The 22,334-nt window shown below is 44.5% G+C and overlaps 1 long non-coding RNA gene across 1 annotated transcript in view; it reads left to right on the forward strand.

Moving 5' to 3' along the window:
* The window catches only part of LOC120749610 (uncharacterized), a 251,744-nt gene that overhangs the window by 176,507 nt on the left and 52,903 nt on the right, over nucleotides 1-22,334 (forward strand). The window contains exon 4 of the long non-coding RNA XR_005699694.2: nucleotides 18,757-18,887. This is a non-coding gene — a long non-coding RNA (uncharacterized LOC120749610). The remainder of the gene's footprint in view (nucleotides 1-18,756; nucleotides 18,888-22,334) is intronic.

The raw sequence follows: 22,334 nt of genomic DNA on the forward strand, positions 1-22,334 counted from the left end.
GTTTAGCCAACACAGGAGTACTGGGTTGAGACGGCTGCTTATCATTCCCCAGTGCTGCAAAGAGAGCATTATCTTTCTCCTATTCCAGAAGCCCTTCATCTTTGACAGGGACTCCTGGGGGACTCCACTGGGGACTACCAGTCCTCTATTAGCAATCCCATCAACAGCCAGTAGTTTCTCCAGCTCTTGCAATGGAAGTGAAACCTCAGTCTAAAGGAAAAGCAGTAATAATGCTGTACTAGCTCATGACAAAAGCACAGGAGCATGTGCTAGCACCATCTAGCCAGCATCCCCATCATTGCAGCACCAGCTGCTTCTTCCTCCTCTTTTTTCCATCTTTGAGCTCGATGCAAGTAGCTGTCCTCTGTTTTCAGCTACAACTCTTACTTTCTGTCTTGTATCCTTTTATCCTCTGGCATTACTGAACATCCTCCCCCACTTCTCATCGTCTTTTCAGGGAGAGGCTGAGAACTTGCAGGCAAAGCCATTGATTATGCCTTGGTATGTGGGAGATTGGATGAAATGTTCTGGTGGTATCCCAAACCTGAGACCCCTCTGACAAGGGTGAAGCCAGGGTATTCCTGCATTCTCCTTCCAGTTTGGGCCTGATATCGTGTGAAAATGGCTACACAGAAGCAGCCACTGGGGAAGCTCTACCTCGACCCAAGGCACAGCCCTAAAAGCAGGGAGTTGTGAAATCACTTTTGCTGCCTGCTGCCTCCTGCTGTGGTAGCCCCAGGTATGGGCCAGCTGAACCCAGCTGTCTCATTTCACGTCCACGTGTCCAAAGCAGCAGGGGAGGAGCCAGACGAGCAGCAATTAATTACCCGAGGTAAGAAATCCCAGAGGACTAGGCGGTGCTGTGGGGCCGGGCATCCTTGCACTCTATGGAGAGCAGTGCCCTGTTTCATGCCATGGAGCCTGTCCAAGGCAGCCCGGTCTGTCTCGGAGCTCATCTCCTGGTCTGTTTTTCCAGGGCGTGCTCTGCCTGGGTGGTGACGTGGAGGTCGTGCAGCAGTGTGTGAACGAGGGCAGGATTTCCCTGCGAGCCCGCGGTCCTTGTCCCCAGCGTGTGAAGGTCGCTGGCTCCTGGGTAAATTTCCATCGGATGCGGCACTCTCCCGTTGCGACTCAGCATTTCTGACACCCGACTGCAGCTCCTCTTTCTCATTTGATCATTTTCTTCGTAAGGGGAACTAACAGCCGTTACTAGAGTGATTTGGCCACCATCCAACAGTGTGTATATTACTCACACATTTCCCTGCTAGCAAAAGGGGGTTTTGTCTTTTTTTTTTCCACTGTCTGGTTGCAGCCTCTTCCTATCTTCATCATTAGATAGCTCAGAAGGTCAGTGCTAAAAGTGAAATCTCGGTGGCTTTTTTCACAACCCAGAGTAAGGGAGGGCCAGCGCTGAGAGAGAGGGAAGAAGTGAGAAGGAATGGAGGGGAAGGAATGCCTGACTGAATTAATTCTTCACTAGGATTGTCTCTGGTACAGCTGAAAACACGATCCTGGAAAATGTAATATTTATAGAAACCAAACTGCCCCGGTTGGGTAAATCTCAAGGTCATCTGATGATCACTGCAAAAGGACTGGCCAGATACTGCTGCTGTTGCCCTGGCATCTTGAGACCTTAAGACCTTCAATTCACCACTGAAATCTGCATAGAAAATGGGATCCTACTCCCTCTCCCTAACAACCATCGCTCCTGAATCTGCCGTAAGAAGGAAATGCACAGCCCAGCAGTGAGGAGGTTCAAAATGCCTGTATGGATTCTTTTTTCTTTCTTTTTTTTTTTTTTTTTTTTTTTTTTCTTTGAGAACATTAAGCTATTAACTCTAATTCCCTCAGAGGCAGAGGTCTGCAATTCATTTCGCATATAGGGCATCTCAGGAGTTTGCCTGAAGGGCCAAGCGTTGGCCTGAAGCCAGTTCTTTCATTTATGAGCCCCTTCCATTTATTGAGGAAATTCTGCATGGACATGCTGGATGCCAAAGTCCCTAGAGAGAAAAGAGGAGCAGAGGATTTGTGTTTTCACTACATTTGCTATATTCCTGCACAAAGACAAGCCCTGGCCTCGTTGTCAGGTGGACGCAATCCTTCCACTGCCCCCAAAAGTACTGACTGTCAAAGAAATTGGTGGTAATGGGGAAAGCTGAGAGCAAGGTCATGACTGCAGCTATTTCACTCTGGTCCAAACAACTGTCCTGGTCTAAAGAGTGAGGGGTCTCCACTGCAGAAAGTGGAGTCAAGGAGGCACTGTCCTGAGGCAGGCACCCACTTCTGAAAATATAAAATATTCTCCCCTCTCAAAACGTTAAAAGTGAACTAAATGTGACCTCTATACAGCCTTCCTGAGTTGTCTTTCCTGAGCACAGAGCAACATCTTCCCCAATATTTTCTGTTTCTAAAATATTTTCTCCAGTGGGTGTTCTTGCAAGAGTCTTTAAATTTTGTGTGTGGGGTTAATAGAGTAAATTAGGATAATTATTCACATCTTCAAGCATCTATTCAGCTGTTAACCAAAATACTGGATTGCAGTAGAATTATTTTAACCAATGCAGCAATGCAAAGCAATAATAAAAAAAAAGAAAAAGTCAGACTGTGAAGCAGTGGTCTGCAATGAGAATAATCGTGTTGCAACTGAAACCAGGAGCATGCGAAGCATACAGCAAAGGCGAACTCTCAGAAGAGTAAAAGGCCTGAAAGAGACATTTTTGCTGTTCATGACCTTGGGCCAGATTCAGCTAGGCCACACAAATACATGTGCCCAGCTGTACAGGAGCTTGTCCTTGGGTGCTCACTCAGGTGAGGCAGGAGGGCTCCTGTGAGCACCTCCCTGGTTCTCAGCCCTGCAGCACCCCAGAGAGCCATTCTCTTCTGTGTAACTGGAACCTGGTCTGCTTGTCTCCGTGGGAGTACTACAAATCTTGCCTGTCCATCAGGCTGCACTGAGGTGGATTTAAGCCTGGTGTGCACTATCTTGGTCAGGAGTCAGTTCTGACGTAGAATTCATGAGTAGGTAGCTGGCCAAGAGTACACAGCTCAGGGGAAGTTTTGGGAAAGCACTGGGAGACTAACAGTTTTGAGCACAGTGGCTAACAACCTGAACCTAAGTCAAGTTCAATGGCTCATTAAACTCAGGTGACAGGATTTTGTGGGTCAAGGGGAAAAGGATGAGGAAAAATGCTGTGGAAAAGCTTAATTTAATGACGCAGGTGAGGGTGAAGACTGTATGTGAACAAGCAGTGTCGTACATAAACATGTTCAAATATGAAAGGGAGATATCAGGCAAGACAGTTTAAAGCATTTGACCTCCAAATTCCCAGATCGAGCCTCCCTGCTCTAGGAAGGAAAAAATATGTATAGATTTAAAGGTGGGTGCGATAAGGAGAGCAGTGGTTGCTTGTCTCTCTGAAGATTAAAGGCTGCATAGGGTATGAATTCCTAGCCTAGGATGGTCTGTCTTGCTAGGACTTGTGTGAAATTGAATCCCCTCTGGAGAATTCATACCAGAAAGGCTGCAGCTAATACACATGACATTCTCAAGGATTAGAAAGATGATTTTTCATGGGCCAAATTACTTTAGAGACACTGGCACTGTCATATCAAGGTGAATCTTATTATCCGTCTGGGATGTGCAGGACAATATGAAAGCACCACGAGGGCTATGGAATGTGGAGGCATCTTACTTGCATGGGAAGAGATGCTTGAATGCATCAGTGGGAGAGAGGCCTGTATGTACACTGTTTGTCTTGATAAACTTTAAAATTTAGGGCAGAGAACAGAGAACTGAGCAGAGTCTCCTCCTTGTGTTCAGTGTTGTCTTAGCCACGTTTTGGAGAATGTAAGATTTGCTTTGATTTAGTGAGGGCCAGCTCAAAGAGGCAAACTATGCATGATGCATGCAATATAAGCCTCCATTAGGAACTCTACACTGTTTCTCAACAGATGTTTTAACTTTTCTCCGTATGCTTTCAAAAGGAAAATACATTGCCCTGATCTGCTAGCTACCTTGATGATTAATAAAATGCTGAAGCATCACGTGTCTTCAGATGGCCTCACAGAGGTGTCTGGTAAACAAGAAAAACAAAGCTGTAGCTCAAACATTGTGGACACCTTTGTCTGCTTTTTTTTTTTTTTTTTTTTTTAATGCTTCTGGTTGAAGAAGAACTGCAGCGCAATCACTATCATGCTTATGCCCCAGCACATGTAATGGCGGCATGAGTAAAATTCTCTTCTTAGGTCTTGTCCTTTGGCTGTAGCACCAACTCCTCAGTCATTTTCTCCTGCTGGATGGAGGATCAATCATAAGTGTATACATTTTTAACACCAGAGCAACTGTGCCCAGCAGTGCCAACGAGGCCCTACAGAGAGTGCACAGGTTAGGGGCGCGTCAGGTAAGAGGAATATAATCTATTCATTCACTCCCTCTAACACTGTTTTGTGCCTTTTAAATTATGAAAAATTCACAAGAGTCTCCGCCTCCTTGCACATTTTTGAAAGAACTCCAAGCAGAATGACCTCCTTCTCTGTTCCCTTGGTGAGAGGACACCCTTCTGCCTACAGTGAAAGGAAGAAAATACTGGCATCTGCTAGTCTGGGGGACATATTTCAGCAGTGGAAGCTTACAGGTTTTGCCTGGCATTTTCCCTCTTCCTAAAGCACATGTTAACGATTTTGACCTTTCTAGTAATTTGATTCCAAAAAGAGTGTTGCAGCAGCTGAGCCCTAAGATGCCATTTGGAAGATTATTATCACTCTGAAATCAAAGCAAACAGCTGCTTGTTCAAGCCTGTGTGGAGATCCCCTCACTCATGGAGATCCTCTTCTCTCATCTCTCGGTGTCCTCAGCCCTGGGCGTGCTGTCAAGAAGTTCCAGTCTGCTTGGCCAATGTAAAGGATAAATATGCTGCCAATTTTTTGCATTTGGGTAGTACAAAATAACTGTAGGAGAGCCAAGCTGGTTGAAGATACCAAAGGCATCCTTGTACACAGGTACCTGAGATAGAGGAGGTAGAGTCTGTATAAACTTTTGTTCATGGCGTGCAATTTGTTGAAAGGTCATCTAGGCTATTTGCAGACAGATCAGAAAGCGTTCTCTTCTTGCCTTAAGCAGAAGCTGGCTCATGCAAAAGTTCTCCTTCCAGATCTGCATTTCCTTGGCTCCTCCCACAGTGTGAATAATCCCTAACATTTCCATGACTCAGTGGATTTGCTATGGAAATCATGGCAATATTTTCAGAGTCATAGTCTAATACCTGAGCCCCGACAGGATTCGTGCCTCCACATCGCTGGTATTTTGCATAGTTATGTAATGCCTCTTACTCATGGCGCTGAAATCAGGAGTGTGTCCGAGCAGAGAGGAACAAGTGAAATCTGGAGTAAAATCCAAACCTGCCTTTTGCTCACTCTTGAAAACCTTATCATTCATGTTTGAGGGTGCACCATTTTTTAACATGTGATTTGCAGATAGCTTGCTCTGTTGGCGTGAACAGGGTCACAACTTTATTTTAAATTTCTTCCTTTTGCATGGCAAAATTCAAGTTACTGTGTAGAAAGAAAATCTGATCAGCTGCTTCATGAGATTAACGTGAGCATCTGCCTTCATCTTTGCTATTTCATCCCCTTTTCTCCTGGTCCCTTTCCCACTGTTCCCTGTAAATTCTTAATAAGAACAGTAGCTGGGAGAGCAGGTGTGTAAAAAAAGACAAAGAAGTAATCTCATCCGTACAACCCCCTAAGCCCACAGCTGTGTTCCTTATATCAACTGAATATAAAGCTGCTGTCCTTAGAAAATTGATAATAAAAATCATCTAAGAGACTCACTGCTCTGTGCAGAATGGTAGCTGTCCTCAATGTGGTTTCTGGTTGCTCTTCGTAAGTATCCTTCCTGCTATTAGTGACAGAGGTGGTTCTCCCAGGTTAGATGGAGCATCCACAATGTGTGCAGAGGCCACAGAGCCTCATCATAGGGTGGCTACACTGGGGAGTGATCACAAAAACTATTCAGATATTTTTATGTGATATTCAGAGAGGGTATTTTACCTGGCTAACTGAAAGGTAGGAGTAAATCACCTTGCAGTGAGTTCACATTTATGAATACAAATAGGATTTGAAAGTGGTAGGCGTGCATGGCTCCCATGTCTGCACCAGCTGCCTTCTCTGGGCCATAATCACATTTTCAGAGAAGCTGTACCAGCCACTGCTGCTGTCTGTAATAATAAGAGTAGCACTGACTGCTCTGCTCCTATATTCATACAGCCATGGTCTCTTACAGCAAAAGCTGCCTCCCTCAAGGCTGCAGTAAGCAGACCCACCTGCAGACTGCCTTGCTGGCAGCTGTAGAGCAGGTGGGGAAGCCAGAACCAGAAAAGCAGTCATGCATTGCAAAGCCACTATCAGGTTCTGTTTCACAGGTGAAGAAACTGAGACAGATGGAGGGCAAGTGATTTTCTCAAAGTGATATGAGTAATATCACTGGCAGTGCCAGGTCTTGGAACTAATCCTGGCTTAGGCCAGGTTCTGGCAAACTGTGCCGCGACATCCCTGGGCTTCTTGCTCTTGCCCCTGGGAGACTCACTGCAGATGTCTGGCACAGCTGGCACTGTGGATGCACCATTGTTTTGGCTCTGGTCCAACAATACACCTGGGGGACTTTCCCTTTTCTTTCTCCTGAGGGTGTCTGTGGTGAGCAAGTAGTTGATTATTTACACAGTAGGTGCTCTTTCTTAAATTAAAATGGTCCCTTCTGGGTTTTGGTCCTGTTTAGCTTGGTCTTCCCTTTTTGGGCACATGATGTAGCTGGGTGACAGAATTATTTATAGGTAACACCTGGCAGGGGCAAAGACACTGACATTTAATGAATCAATAGGGATGAAACAAAGGATTTGTTGTTTGCTGATGCTCCAAGAACAGGCTGCACTGAGAGCAAGCACGCTTTGTGTCTCCCCTCTGCTCCTTGTCCTTTTGGTATCCTTTCCCAGTGCTCTCCAGGCTGTAATTTCCATTTCTTTTCCCCGCTCCTTCACTCCTTATGATCGGCTGCCCCAGGAGAACATAAAGCTCAGGTGCTCCATGCCCTGGTTGCACCAAAGTTTCAGTAGACCACGGGCAAAAGTTGAAACTATGACCTTTTTTTGCAGTCAGATGTATCACAATGTGAAGGATCATGACACTCACCAACCTCTCTATCTGTGAGCCTGGATAGACCACTGAATAACTTTTTTCTACCCCATTCCTAGACCACTGAATAACTTTTTTCTGCCATTCTGCCAGAAGTTCCATCTTTTTATTCGCCAAGTTCTAAGCATCTGCTAGACCCTTGTCTCTGACAAAGAGGTTGCTCACCCATGAGCCCTGTTTTAGACTTTGATCTTCCTCCTGGTGCTCCAGCTTGGTCAGGTCCTGGGCTTGAGGAGATAGTCAGGTAGGCAGTCCAGTCTGCAGGGCAAGTGACGGCTGTAAAGGGGAAACACAATGGAAATCATCCCAGACAACGCTTTTGGCAGCAGTTTAATTGCACATGATGTGATATCACAGAATCACAGAATCACTAGGTTGGAAGAGACCTTTAAGATCATTGAGTCCAACCCATGTCCTAACACCTCAACTAAACCATGGCACCAAGTGCCACATCCAGTCTTTTAAACACCTCCAGGGATGGTGACTCCACCCCCTCCCCAGGCAGACTATTCCAGTACTTTATCACTCTTTCCATAAAAACTTTTTCCTAATATCCAACCCTTGGTGCAGCTTATGTATCCATCCTGGGCCACATCTAACCATGTCTTCTTGTCTTTCCTGTCAAATTGTCCTTATCTTTCAGGAAAAATGATGGGGCTGGAAAACAGCCAAATGGACTAGCTTGTCTTAGGGCTAGGAGTCCTATGACTTGTATGGCTCTTTGATGGCTCCCATGGATCCCAGGATAACCCAGGCCTTTTCTAGTTATTCAGACTTTCCGTAGCTGTTCACCATCCTAGGAACCCGCTAGTTTCCTGAAAACTAGCATTGCCATTTCAACACAATATCTTTGGCAGTCCTAGGACACTTCTCTTATTGTTTGGTGTGCTTGGCTCTGGCCTAGATTAACCAGACAACTTTCCCATTATTCTTTGAACAGCATAACCCTCTTTGCACTGATTGGTTGTTAGGGCAAAGTGTATGAATGCTCTAGGTGATGTGCTTCACTTTTAAAAAGAGAAGGAGAAGAGCACAAATATGCACACAAAAGTGACCGAATTACGAAAACCAAGCCGTTTCTAAAGTTCTCTTTTCAGATGGATGACTTGCAATCCAGTGTTAATTCTCTATTGCTCCTGTCTCCTGGAAAGATACTTAGAAGGTAGAGGGAGTAGCATATTTCCGGAGCTTGATATTGGAAAGGATCAGTAGCTCCATCTCATAGTAACACTCGTCAGTCAGGCGTGTGCTGTGTGTCACTCAGTGGAGGAGTGCCTGCTCCACTGTGCAGCATCTCTGCTGTCTCTGACAGCTTTAGTCCTGCATTCCTCACTTAACTTCCCACTGTGACTCTCCCCTGCACCTTCCATGCTTTAGTACCAGGCTGCTCCCTGTTTCTGGATCATCCCCTTTCTTGACTGTGCCATGAGTTTTGTACCTCTATGCCTTTTGCAGTCTCTCATGCTGACCCCTTTTCACACTTTTAGTCTCTTTTATTTCTTCTCTTCCCCCTTCCCTTACTGGTGTTTTCAGCATTATAATAGTATTTGGCAAGTCTTTGAAAAACATTTTTAAGCCAGAATCCTATTTTCTTCAGGTTTTTACGGTTTTAGCCATCTCAAAATGCCAGAGGGAAAAGTAAAACTAAGCACACTTAGTGATCACCCCAGAAAATATTCATGTCAGAAGCAGACTTCAAGTTATCTCAGTCTCAGTGTATGGTTCTGGCTCTCTGGCAGGGCATGAGCACTGCACTTTGCTCAACATCACCTACAGTGTGGGAGTTCCTGCCATCGCAGATCAGCCAGTGGGATGGGCTGTGCCAGCCCCTCTGGAATTTGCTCTGATGCAAATTCAGCCAGAAAGCCAGGTTGTATACAGGTGGGAGTCACGTGCAGGATCCCATCACCAGCCCAGTTTTGTGCATATCAGCAAGCATCTGGAATATTGAACTGCAAATGTTTTCCAGATGCTTGAAATGTGCCTGAAAATCATGGATTTGGCAAGAGGGAAGGATGTGATAAAGTGGTTATAATCTTTTCTTTGTCCCTTCTGACCTGTAGGATACAATCATTATCTGATGCTGTGCTTTCAGAGCAGGAGCAGGCTCTGTGTCAGCCTCAACACAGGGCTGAGTGTAACTCCTCTACCTGGAAATATATACATGCTTTCATTTATTGTGGGGAGTGTAATAGAAGGAAATAAACTAAAATATTTCCCCCATTTATGAGGGCAGTGTATGTGTCTGCTGTGTATTGCTCCTCCTTGGACAGAGCTGTTGGATGGCTGTCAGCACACTGAAGGCTTTTACATGTAAGAGAAGGCCAACCTAAACTTCCCTCATGTGGTCTTGATAATCTGACTGATCTCTCCATTTCTGCCAAACAATGGAAAATTGCCTGAATATTTAAACATGTATTGTTCTTAGGGAAACAAAATGTTCAGCTAGTTTGGTTGCCTTAGCAACATTCACTTCTAAAAATACAAAAGACACAATCTACAAAATAAGTGAACGTGTAGAACAGGCAAGGAAAGAAAAACGCTTCTTTCTTCCTGACCCAGAGCAACTGGGTTGTGGGCAGAAATGCTCTTGTTTAGATCTTAGTGAAGGATTTAGGGCATATCTTCACACACTTGTTGAATACATATAATTTTTAATAGTTTAGAACATGGCTGATGTCAAACCCAGGCAAGTCCCTGTGACATCTCTTTTATAGTGGCTCCAAACCGATTCTGTCAGTGGTGTTTCAGAGTGATGTAGCTCAGAAAGCACAGGTTGCATTCAGAAGTAAGCAGCAGGTCACTGCAAGAGTTGCTGTGTGCTGTGGAGCAGGAGGGTCAAAAGAGTAAAAGTTAACTAAGAATGATTAAAGGCCAGGCTGAGACACATTTTGCAAAGGCAAGTAAAAGAAACAACAAATTACTGCTTTGTGACATGATGTGGAAAGGATCTGTACATGCTTGGGGAAAAAGATGAGGGGATCCTAGGTGTGACCTGAAGACAACATGAATTAGATGAGTAACACTGTAATTTTCAGTAATTCTGACAAAGGAGAATATGGAGCAAACACTGTGTGTACAGAAAAGGAAATGATTGCATTTGAGATGGAACAGAAATGTAAGCATCTTTATCAGTTCCAGTCACAGGGACGAGAATATCTCAGAATATTGAGATAGCTGGCGTGTGAAATGGCAAATCTTACAGGGTGGATTTTTAATTAATCTGTCAAGTTGGTGGTGGCACTGTCTGACTGCAGAATAACAGATGCAGTGCTTCTGTTATCTCTAAGAAAAGGAAAAGGGTGTAATTCTAGGGAAATGCAGACCCATTCTTCTGACCGCCACAGTGCCTACGGCTTTAGAGCCAATCTGTAGGAGGGAATAATTAAAGAAAACACAGAGGCAAATGAAAGGTGAGGAACAATGCAATATTAGTTCATCAAAGGCAGAGCATGCCAGAAAAACTCAATATTTCTCTTTGATAAAGCAACTATTTTGGGTTGGGGAAATGATAGAGATCTTTCCTGTCCAGGCTACGATAAGGTACTTGACATAGTGCCATAAGTGAAATAGCTAAAATAGAAGTTATGAAAAAGTTAGAAGGTAGACAAAGAACTACCTGAAGGGGACACAAAGCCAGGTTGTACAGAAAGGGAAGGCATCAGTTTGGAAGAGTGGAATTCAGTAGCTGGCTTTCCTAGTGCCTTAGCTCTAATGTGCAGAAATGTATCAGCATCTGTAACAGCAACACTGTTGTGGCTCAACAACTGGAAATGCCAGAGAATGACAAAAACTTGCACTTAATAATATACTACACTGTCATTGCAGAGTGACTGTGAGCCCCAAAATGTTGCAAATGTATAAAGACAAATAATACCCTACAACGTATCCAGAAAGAGAAGGAAGAGTGATTGGTGGTATGCAGGACTCAGGAGAGATCTCATCTGAAAAATGAAGTACAATTTTTGTTGCACACTTGCTAGAAATATAAGTTTCATTGGCAACAGTTGTAGAGAAGAGTGAGCACATGATACCAGGGCCAGGGAGGCTCATAACCTATGTAGAGAGACTAAGAGAGACTGGCTTTTACAGCCAGGATAGTGAAGGGTAAGAGTGACTAGATTTCCTCTCTATAAATCTATTGGAGTGTAAAAATCAGAAGATTATTACAGCTGAAGGACATCCCAGGAACAACTGAGTCTAAACTGACCATAAAGGAATTTACTCTAGAAATTAAAAGAAAGCTTTTAGCCATCAGAGCCATCAGGTTTAGAAACGGTCTCTAATGGGAGAGGCAAGGAAAGAGGCCAAATCCTTTGAAAAGATTTCACTCAAATGAAAGACATTTTGTTCTGTGGCTTCCTATGATAGCACTCAGTGACTGAGAGGCTTCCAGGGCTATATTTGCCTAATCACAAATCAGCTTGGCAGCATCTCTATCCAAGAGGTCTTCTCCACTTTACCTAAATTAAAGTCTATGCTTTCAGCCATATCAGTAGAACTTAGAGTGCAAAACAATGATTCACAGAAAACACCTGGTGGGAGTAGAATGACAGCAGGGAAAGGAAAACACTATTTCAGCAGAAAGCTGTTGTCCTTCCCTGATGCTGAGGGACATGAGATAACACCGCGTTTGCGGTTGGGGATAAGCGCTGCAACTCTGAGGCCGACAAATGAGCTAAAAGAGCTTCCTAAATGTATGGTAACTGCATATATTTGGTATAGATCCATCATGGAGACAAGCAGAAATGGATTCAACTCCCTCACAGTTTGTTTCTGTTTGCTTTCCTCCATGAACTGTGACTTTGTTGAGAATGTTCAGATAATTTATTTTTTTTCCCCCTGGATGTTGTTCAGCCTGGTTTTTATCACTTAGAAGATGATTGCCATTTTGTGTTATATTCCCCATGGCCCATGGCATTTTGTGACAGTTCTTCTCTCAGAAAGGAGAGGAACTCTTTTTACAGAAAAGAACTGATGTTCAGACTAGTGGGATGACTTGGCTAGAGTTGTTTGGGAAGTCTGCAGTAAAACAAATAGTCTAGCAAATCACTGCTCCCTGCCTCACCATAAAGTCAGCGTCTCTGCTACCTTTCTTCTGTGTTTCATTTCCCCCTTCCATTTTAGTCTGCAGCATTCAAGCTTCTTCATGCCCTCTTCACTCCCTTCTTCTTGCCAGCTGAAGCACAGGGCTGAGGTGCCCTGCTGCAAGCCTCTGCCCTGTGATTTCCCATGGTTTTCCATTTGCTCATCCATCACTCTTATGGCTGTCGCAGTTGTACATCACCACAGCAACAATGCAGTTGTGCTAGGATGAACACAGAGGAAAGGAGTTATTATGACTCCAATTGAGGCAATATACATGTACAAATGGAAAGAGAGTTTTGGGAGAGCCCTGGGTAGAATTTTTGGTTTATACAGTGGATGGAGGCTGATAGGACAGACTTAGAAGATCTTGCTCATCACGGGCAAAACTCACGCAATTAATTCCAACCTCATGGTCCCTTCAGCTGGCAGCTTTTGCTCTGTGTTTTTTCTGCAGCATTGCACCTGCTCTCTACCCTTTGCCACCCCTCCCCTGCCAGGCAGAGCTTGTGAATGTAATCTGTGATGCACTGAACACCATCTGGGAGACAGTGGTGCCCCAGAGGTTTGGCCACAAACCTCTGATGCTGTCACACAAACCAATGAGCTACATGCAACTCCCATCAGTACAATGCATGGAGGAGAAAAAAGAGTTGCCAGAGAGAAAACACTCCTCAGAAGCAAAATTTATGTGTAGTGTGGAAGGGGTTTGTCCATGCTGCTGACCTTTGGGTGAGCTGTGTTTTTCTTCTGAAGTAGCAGAACTTTGATACGTTTCAGCTGTGATGAGAATGGAGACCTTTCTTATAGCACATGTCTTTCTAGGTAGGGAGTCCCAAAACCAACGGTGTTATAGTGAAAATGATAGCTGACTGTAGAGCCAGGTACAGATTCTTGCATTCCACAATCTTTGTGTTACTGTCCCATTTATATGGATGTAACTTTGGCTCACTTGCAGCAATTGTGTACCAGGAAAATTACTTAATTACGTGTAAATGTGGTCAATGCCATCATATATTTTGAAAAACTATTAACCTTAATGAACCAGATCTTCAGATGAATCAGGTAAATATTTGTCTCAGAAAAGTGTGAGGGCAAGGGGACATGAGCTCACATTTTATCCAGCTAACTGTCACCCTGCAAAAGGATTAAAATGGATCCAGAGGTAATGTTCTTAAAAGGAGTTTAGGGTTCCTGCTACCTGTGCCACAGATATATATCCCTTGGACACTGCTATAGTGGCCAGAGATTTAGATGTGCTCTTCCCTCTTGTACTTCTAAATAGCAAGAGAAGCAAGAGACATAAAGCTGGGTGTTTCATGTCAGTGATTTTGAACTTGCTGTCAAAGATGACAGGTGTTCGGTAAGACATTTAAAGGTTTTCTATAAAATACTATGAAAATACATACCAAAAGAAAACATACCTGTATTCCTACTTGCAAGAAATGAGAAAAAGGAGAAGGAGAAAGAAAATGCTACTTAGATTTTACGAACAGGAGGGAAAAATAAAGGCACATACAAATTTTTGGTCTATTTTTTGTTGATTATAAAGGAAAAGCAGTGAGCTATATCTGGTTTGTTGGTTTTGTTTTTTTTTTTTAATAAAGATTTAATTGCTGAGAAGCACTGCTACACTCTGCCCCAGTGCAATTCTTCTGGTCAGTTTTCTGCCTGCTTTGCATGACAAGCTCTGTGACAAAGCCGGGACCAAAGATCTGTCCCACTGCCTCCCTTTTCTCTCCATTCTCTCTTCCAGCTAAGGATCCCACATGCTACAGTGAACTTGAGGGCTCATATCTCCCTATCTCTACCACCACACCTCAGTCCTACCCTTGCTTTTGTTATTGGCAAGATAATTAAAGGGAAGGCCGCTTCACATACCAGCTGCTCCTTTGCAAACCTTTTTACTTTGTTCAGGGAGATTGTTCTTGCCTGGTATCTGAATGACTGAGGTGGACTCATCCCCTCTTCTCTGAGGCATCACATCATGGTAACAGCAAGAGAGTCTAACCCTGTGGTCCAGTGGTCACAAGAAAAGTTCTGTCATGCAATCCTCTCTTCCCTGCATGTGTATTCCTGCTTGGCCTCTGTCATCAGGCTGCCTAATTGTCACATCCCCTTCTCCATCAATCATTTCCGGTTCCTGGTTTCCTGCTACCCTTTCTTTGGCCTGTGATTAAAGTATCTATGAGAATTCACTGTCTCTGGGACTGTCATCACAGGCTTTAGTAAGTCTGTGGTGATGTGGCAATGCATCACCTTATAGTATGGGGATGCAGCACAAGAAAAAGGAAGGGATAGCGGTGAACTGAACTGCAGCAAAGGTTGTGTCAGCTCAAGGCAGATACAACATCTGTGCATGTTTGTCTGTAGTCATGCTTGGCTCCTCTGTCGTGCTCTGCTGCTCTGCTTCCCACCAGGTGGGAGAATCTGCAAGGGTGAAAGAGAATCTCAGTGGGGAGACCCCACAGAGATTTTGCTATGTCAATTACAAAACCTACCCAGCTGTCAGCAGCTTTTTGCTTGTAGCTTTGATCACAAATTACTGATTTGTTCCTAAACCTGGGGGCAGATGTGAGTAAGACAGTAATAATATCTTTACTCCTCTTCTCTCTGTAAGAAGGAGAAATGGTCACGAACTTGTAGCTCCAACTTGACAAGGCCAGGAGCTGTGTGGGGCTCCTTGTTGAAGAAAAACTGTCTTGCTCTGTGGCTACTTCTGCTCTCTCACTGTCAGAAAATGTCCTGAGCCCACGAACATCTCTGCACATTGACACTGGTTAGAATCATAGAATTGTTTATGCTGCCAAAGGATTTTGGGATATCAAGATCAACATTAACCTCATACTGCCAAGTACAACACTAAGCCACATCCCTAAGGACCACATCTACACGTATTTTAAATACCTCCAGGGATGGAGAGTCAAACACTTCCCTGGCAAGCCTGTTCCAATACTGGACAACCCTTTCGGTGAAGAGATTTTTCCCAATATCCAATCTAAAACTCCCCTGCTGCAACTTGAGGACATTTCCTCTTGTCTTACTGCTGGTTACTTGGGAGAAGAGTTTGACCCCCACCTAGGTACAAACTCCCTTCAGGTAATTGTGGAGACTGATAGCTTTCCCCCTGAGCCTCATTTTCTCCAGGCTAACCAGCCCCAGCTCCCTGAGCTGCTCCTCATAGAACCTGTGCTCCAAACTCTTCACCAGTTCCACTACCCTTCTCTGGACACACTCCAGCACTCCAATGTCTTTATTGTAGTGAGGAGCCCAAAACTGAACACAGGATTTGAGCTGCAGCCTTATCAGAAGGGTACACTGGTTCAAGGGGACAATTCCTGCCCTTGTCCTGCTGGTCACACCATTATTGATACAGGCCAGGATGCCATTGGTTTCCTTGGCCACCTGGGCACACAGTTTCATGTCCAGCCCCTGTCGACCAACAACCTGGGGTCCTTTTCCACCAGGCAGCTTTCCAGCCACTCTGCCCCAAGCCATAGTTCCCAAACTATTGCTTCTACTGCACTGGGACATGGTAGGAATGAGAAGTTGTCATGGGTTGGCACAGTTTAGTTTTTAGTTAGGGAGGAATGTGCAGTGTTTTTTTCCTGTCAGGACGTTGGAATTGTTTTAGAAGGGACCTATCAGAAGCTAGTTTGGGATATTGGCATCTGCTTTGACCACTGAGAATGTTGAATGTGACTTTGGGAAGTACCGATATCAAACCTGATTTCATGCAGGTCAGCCCTTTTCCTCCTGGCTGGCTGAACTGGTAACACCGAGTTGGGGACTGCTGCTACCCCCCCATCTTTCGTGGGGGGAGCCGGCCCCGAGGCCTGGCCAGGCTCCATCGGCTCCAGCAGGGGAGGAAAGGCTGCAGCTTAACATCAGCTACTTTGAAAAACCTCCCTGGAGCCCCCGGAGCTCTGGAGCAGGGAGAGATCTCCGCCGGCCGGGCCCCTGATGGCAGCCACGGGCGCGTTTAGGCCGAGGCCGCCCCGACTGTCACCGAGGGGTGCGCAGAGCTCTTCCCTCCCTCCCTCCTCCAGAGCTCTTCCCTCCCTCCCTCCTCCGGAGCTCTTCCCTCCCTCCCTCGTCCAGAGCTCTTCCCTCCCTCTCTCCTCCGGTGATTCCTGGATGGGAAAGAACAGAGTGGAGGGAAGAAACCAGGCCGATCTGAGATGCATCAGTGGAGAGACTGCTGCCCAGGGCAGGGATCACACGGCCACTGCAGGCCTGGGCACATTTAACCCTTCCTGGCAACATGAGGCTTCCAAGGCCTAACCCTTCCCTGAGAGAGAAGAGACAGAGTAGACGTAGAAAAGACACCCCATGAAGTCAGTGGAGCAAGAGTGAAAGAACTGATAAAGATTATTAGAAGAGGGATTGAGGATGTGGACATTTTTTAACCAGATTTCTCTGGGGTAAACTATGGCGAAATGGACTGTTTCTTGTAACATCTTAATGTTGTTTGGGGGAATGCTGGTTCTAATCAAATTAGGGATTGTGATATATGTGCTAAAGTTAATTCGTGTTATCAAATTATAAAGGGTAAATGTTCACTGTATAAATATGAATGTTAAAGATTTGTTCAAACTAATATGGGTAAAAGTAAAATGGAAAAACCAAAATAAAAGAATTTCCTCAACTCGGGAAGCACGGGAGGGACACGAGGAAAGTATGATTGGAATTACCAGAAAGGGGGCTTAGAAACTATCGCTGCCAGGAATCCCTGAAAGGATACAAAGGACAACGGAAAATGGAGATACAAGTCCGGAGACCGAGATGATCACTTCAGATGGATATCTCTACTCGTCTCCGTTGAAAATTAACATATCCACGACACACCCGGGCTCGGCCATCAGCTGCATTGTTCCACCCTACCGGTCCATTCAAACTCCCGATACCGGGACTTGCATGATTAATGAAGACGCCTCGGAGGGAAGACCGTCGGAATCCCGGACTTCACTCCACGATCCAGTGTAAAAAAAGGGGTGGCTGGAGACCGAAGTTGTGAACTTGGGGGGGGTAACAGACTGGCAGAGTCTGTTATCCGTGTTCACCCAGCGGCGATCCCGGGCTCGACGCTGTCCTTTTAATTGTGGCTTTCTGAGACTGATATTTTGTCTCACAATAAAATTCTAAATTTCTGATAAATCGAATCTGGTCAATTTTATTTATAACGGGGATTGATATGATTGAGATTAAGTGAGGATCTCAAAGCCCCTCGCTCCTGGGGTAAAAGGAGGTTTCAGCCTTTGAGACAAAGATGATTTTAGAGATAGACGAAGAAAATCCTTGTTTGGTACTAGAGGAAGCATTCTTAAACAGTACCGCAGATACACTGAGAGGCCCATGAGTAGCCAGGGGAAAGGCTGCTAATGGGTGGAACAACACAATCTGCAAAAAATTTGGGGCGGTTGCAGATTTGTGACATTGGGAGCCACTAGACTGTTTTATCTTGTGGTGAGTGTCTCCATGGGACTCTAGAGAGACTCCTCTCCCAAACTGATGAAAGATTATGTTCAAATGGTGAAACTGACTGAAAATCACAGGTTATGTCTCTCTGTGTTGTTTTGTAGGGAAGTTAACAGTTTGTAGGGTGAGGGAAGAGTGTTTTGAAGTTTCATTCTGTTTTGTTTTGGTTTGGGTTTTTTTTCCACTTTTCTTTTCCATTCTTTTAGTGTGTGTTAATAAAACTATTTCTTTATTTTTAAGCTTAAGCCTGCTTTGCTTTTCTCCTGATCTTCTCCCACAAAAAGAAAATAAACTCTAAGACTACTACACTAAATTTGGCAACCAGAATTTGGCGAACACAAAACCACTGCAGAAGTGAAACTGCCACTGCAGTAGAAGTGTAGCTCACGAAACTTGGTCTTGAATGGACCAAGTTTCATGCAGAAAACCAACTTTGTTTCAAGATATTTAACAAACCATTCACAGGACCACATGGAGGGACAGGGAAATATTTGCCTTTCAGCTTTCTTGCCTGAAGCCAAGAACTCCCCCAAGGGAGTTTTGAAGATAAGGGTGTGTGATATAACTAGAAGTTTGTACTTTCTAAACAGCAGTTTTCCTTATAAACTGGCCTAGATGGTGTTCAAGTTCATGGCAGTACCACACATGCACCCTGCTGTGACTATGAGCACAAACAGTGCCTGCAGGCTCACAAGAACAGCAAATCTCCCCAGCCAAACTCAGACCCTGAAGTCTTCTTCTGCCTTGGATTTCAACAGAGCCAGAATTTTGCCCATGCATCTACTTTCATTAGATAACCTTTTTTAATCCTCCACACTGTTTCTAAGCCAGCAGGCATCCCATAACATCTGTCTGACCAGTACCTTCTTCCCATTTAAAACCCTGTCCATCTTCTGCAAGGAATCACTTAATATGAGTTACGTGATTATTTTCTGTATTTGTAGTGCCTTTCCTAATCTGTCTGGATATGCAATATCATCCTAAACCACGTCTCTGTGTTTGTTGCAGTTCCTCTCCCAGATTGTGTCCCAGTGAATCCCTTTCCCCTCCATCCCCCTGCAGCAAAACTTCAGGTTTGTGAGGGGAACCAGCAAGACTGGGCCTACCGGAAACCTCCAGCTCACATTTGCTTCTCACAGGTGAGTGCCTCCCATCCCTTGATGTGATGGAGATGAGCATGTATGCCCACAGAAACATCCCATGGAGGTATCCCATTTAACTCTTTGCATTCCATCCAGAAAATCTGTCTGGATCACAGCCCTGCAGTGGGCACCAAGAAAAGCTGTCCTGAAAAGCTGGCCTTTAAAGCCGTGAACTGATGACGTTGTCAGCACATAGTGTTCATTCCCAAGTCATGAAGTTTATTCTGGGACCACTTGAGAGCTTCAAAGCTCTTCCCTTGCCAGGAAAATATCTGTGCTGTTGAGCTCTCCTTCAGATTCTCTCCACATGGCTTAAAGGAAATGTTCAGAAACCTAATCTGAGGGGGATCAGACTGCAAGTTCTCCTTGTCTCCATCAGCTTCGTGGGGCAGGAAATCTGAGGGTGCTGTAGGAATCAGGCAGCCTTTCTAATGCACACCAGCTGTGTCATATGCCCCCAGCAGGGAGACAAGTGCCCTTGTGTCCCAATTGCTTCAGACTCCACCCTTGCTGGTACTCTGCTCGCTTAGAAGGATCCTATCACCTGTGGCTAGCACTGCCGCTAGGTAAGCAAATAGGAACGACATGTTCTTCCCTTGGGAAAAGAGTGAGAGGTGAAGGATGGTCTTATGACTGAGACACTGAGCTGTGACTCAGGGAAATAAAAATTTCTGTTCCAATCTCTGTTGCTCAATTCTTGAGTGACCTTGACAAGTCACAGCTACTGTTTCGGTTCCTTGTTTTGATCTGGGGGAAATAATGGTTTCTTGTTCCTTTGTCTGACTGTGTCAATGTTCAACTTTTTGTGCCATGGACTTCCCTCAGCAGTATGTTTGTGTGCCATCCAGCACAGTCAGCCCTTCACTCTGGGTGAGCCTTCAGGTGCTATTATGACACCCCTAAGCAGAACAGGAGTGGAGCCTGTGGAGTGGAGTGTGCATGGGCAATGCACTGATTATTCTGACAGCCTCTTGCTGGTCCTGTTCCGTTGGTGCGTTTTGACTCAGCAAAGGCTGGCACTGTCTCTTCAGTGTGAACTTCCTGCCCTGGGCTACAAATAACTACTGCAGCCTCAAATGGATGAACACCAGGTGCTAAACATTCACTGTCAGATGCTGCATTGTAAGTGAAGGCAGAATTGACCTACTTTGTGTATCTCATCCAGGATGTCAGGATGTGCTCTCAGTTCTGCTGACACAGACCTGGGGAGAAAAGCTAAATCAAGCTGTATAACCCTCAAAACAGAGGGCTCATGGGCCATCATTCGGAAGGCACAGAAGCGCCAAATGCCCAACAGTGTTTGAAAGGAGTTGAGGCAGCAAAGCAATGTCTGATAAAATTCCTATAATTGTATAGGGGAGTGTCTCAAAAAAGGAAGCCACTTCTGCAAGACAGACAGCACTCAGAAATCAGGTGGGAGATGAAGGGAGAATATGTGTCCATGAAAAAGAGGTGCTTCCTCAGTAGGGCTCACCTGTTGGTAGGCAGTTTTTGTCCATATGATCCCAAACTAAATCAGCTATTGAGGAGGACTCGTTGTCCTCCAGAAATCAACAGGATGGTAAAGCCCTGTACGAAGGGGAACGAGAAAAACGCAGTTTAAGGGTGTGACCCTGTAAGATCCTGCTTCAGGATCTAAACCTCGGTCAATTCTTCTATGCCCTGAGCAGAATGAGGCAGCTGTGGGATGGGGCAAGGTGAAGTGTGAGGACAGAACTGGAGGGAGGACAACAGAGAAAGATCTTGTAAGGAAAATTAATGGAAAAAAAGAGTAGGGATGAGAAGGTTTGAGAGAGTATAGTGAAGGAATGAAGTTAGGAAAAAGAAAAGACAAAAAATTGAGAGGAGATGAGAGGACAGATTTTTAGTGGCCTGCGGAGATGCTGTTGTTGAGCCAGGTGTACCTTGAAGCACACCTTGAAAGATGTACCTGTGGCCCACCTGGTAGGCCTTGAGACGAATACCTTATACGTTTCTCTTAGCTTTTGATCTGGATTGGGAAAAAAATGTTCCTAAGGCTCAGTTCTCTTCTTTAGGATCCCTGAATACAGGAGCAAACTGAAACCAAACTCTTTTCCCAAGAAAGCTTATAAAGAGTGACATTTTTTCAAAGCTTTGAATTCCTTAAACTCCTTTCTCTGATTTGAATAATCCCTGCAAAGTTGTGTGATTTCAGGTATATCTTGCTCCCAGCAAAGGCAGATTTAGGGAATGAGGCAGCTTTACAGAGATATCTTAAGCCCAGAAGGGCAAGGTCTTCTTTCATTAGGAAATAGCTTTACAGACTCTTCCTGTTGTTTTCATAGGCCTTTTTGAAACTTGGTGCTGGCTTAGCTCTAGTATGAAGCTTCAGTCTTTCACCCAAGCCAGCCACTCACTGATTCTTCCTACTCAGAATAATCTCTGTGTGCATGTGTGAGGTTCCTCAAGAGCTATGGCAATTTCCACCAGATTTCCTTATTTTATTGGAAGTTTCTCAGTAGTTAGAGGTTCTATGTCAGAGTTATGGGCTTAACCAAAGTTCATCTTTCTTTTTATTTAGTTAGTGTAACTTTCCCTGATGGTTGCTGAGAGGAGCCTTAAAGCATGAAAGTTAGAAGTTTAAAAGCCAGAAAAAAATTTAAATAATTTTGAAAGAATAGTTTTAAGTGAATGCCATCATTACTAGTTGCCTAATATATGATTTTTAAACAGATTGTGTTTTCCAGAGATTCTGAAAAGGGAAAATGTGATGTTAACCAGTGTATTTGTGGAATAATTTTTCTGCAGCATTTTAAGATAACTTAGGCAAATGTGGGCTACACACTGTCAGGTTACTTTCTTTCTGCATATTTTTTTTCCCAAAAAGCTGTTTACTTTGAAATGAAGTGGCCAAAACAAGCAAAAAACTTCACAAAAGTAGTTCACTAATGGAAGCAAAGCTGAGAGGTTCCTAAAATTAGGCAATCTCCATAGATGAAAACTATTCCATTGTCTGAATGGATCTCAGTGGGATTGCATATGTGTTCCGGGACTTCCATCAGCACACCTCCCACTTTTAAAAAGCCTTAAAATGTTATATGCTATGATAACATGCCAGAAATTGTGCTGCCCAGGCCCAGGAGTCAGCTTTGCCTCTGACTCCTACAAGATCCCCTGGTAGTGCGCAATGGCATTGCTCCACACATCCAGGTGTTTTACTTGGCCTTCCAGACAAGTAATAATGTCCAATCCCAATTAATCTTTGACTGCAGCATCAAAACCAATCAGACCTTAAAACACTTCCTGACTAAATTAGCAACCTCTATTTACTGTTTCTTTTACCATAATTCATTCATAACACTTAAGGGCTTTCACTTTGAAAGCATCCTACTGGCTATTCCAGGCCACACTACACATTATGCAGTTGCATAACAACAACCACGCACATGGCTCGGGTCCTGGCTCTGTCTGCCATGCCTAACA

This window comes from Hirundo rustica, chromosome 2 (genome assembly GCF_015227805.2).
Source record: "Hirundo rustica isolate bHirRus1 chromosome 2, bHirRus1.pri.v3, whole genome shotgun sequence".
Taxonomy (NCBI): Eukaryota; Metazoa; Chordata; class Aves; order Passeriformes; family Hirundinidae; genus Hirundo; species Hirundo rustica.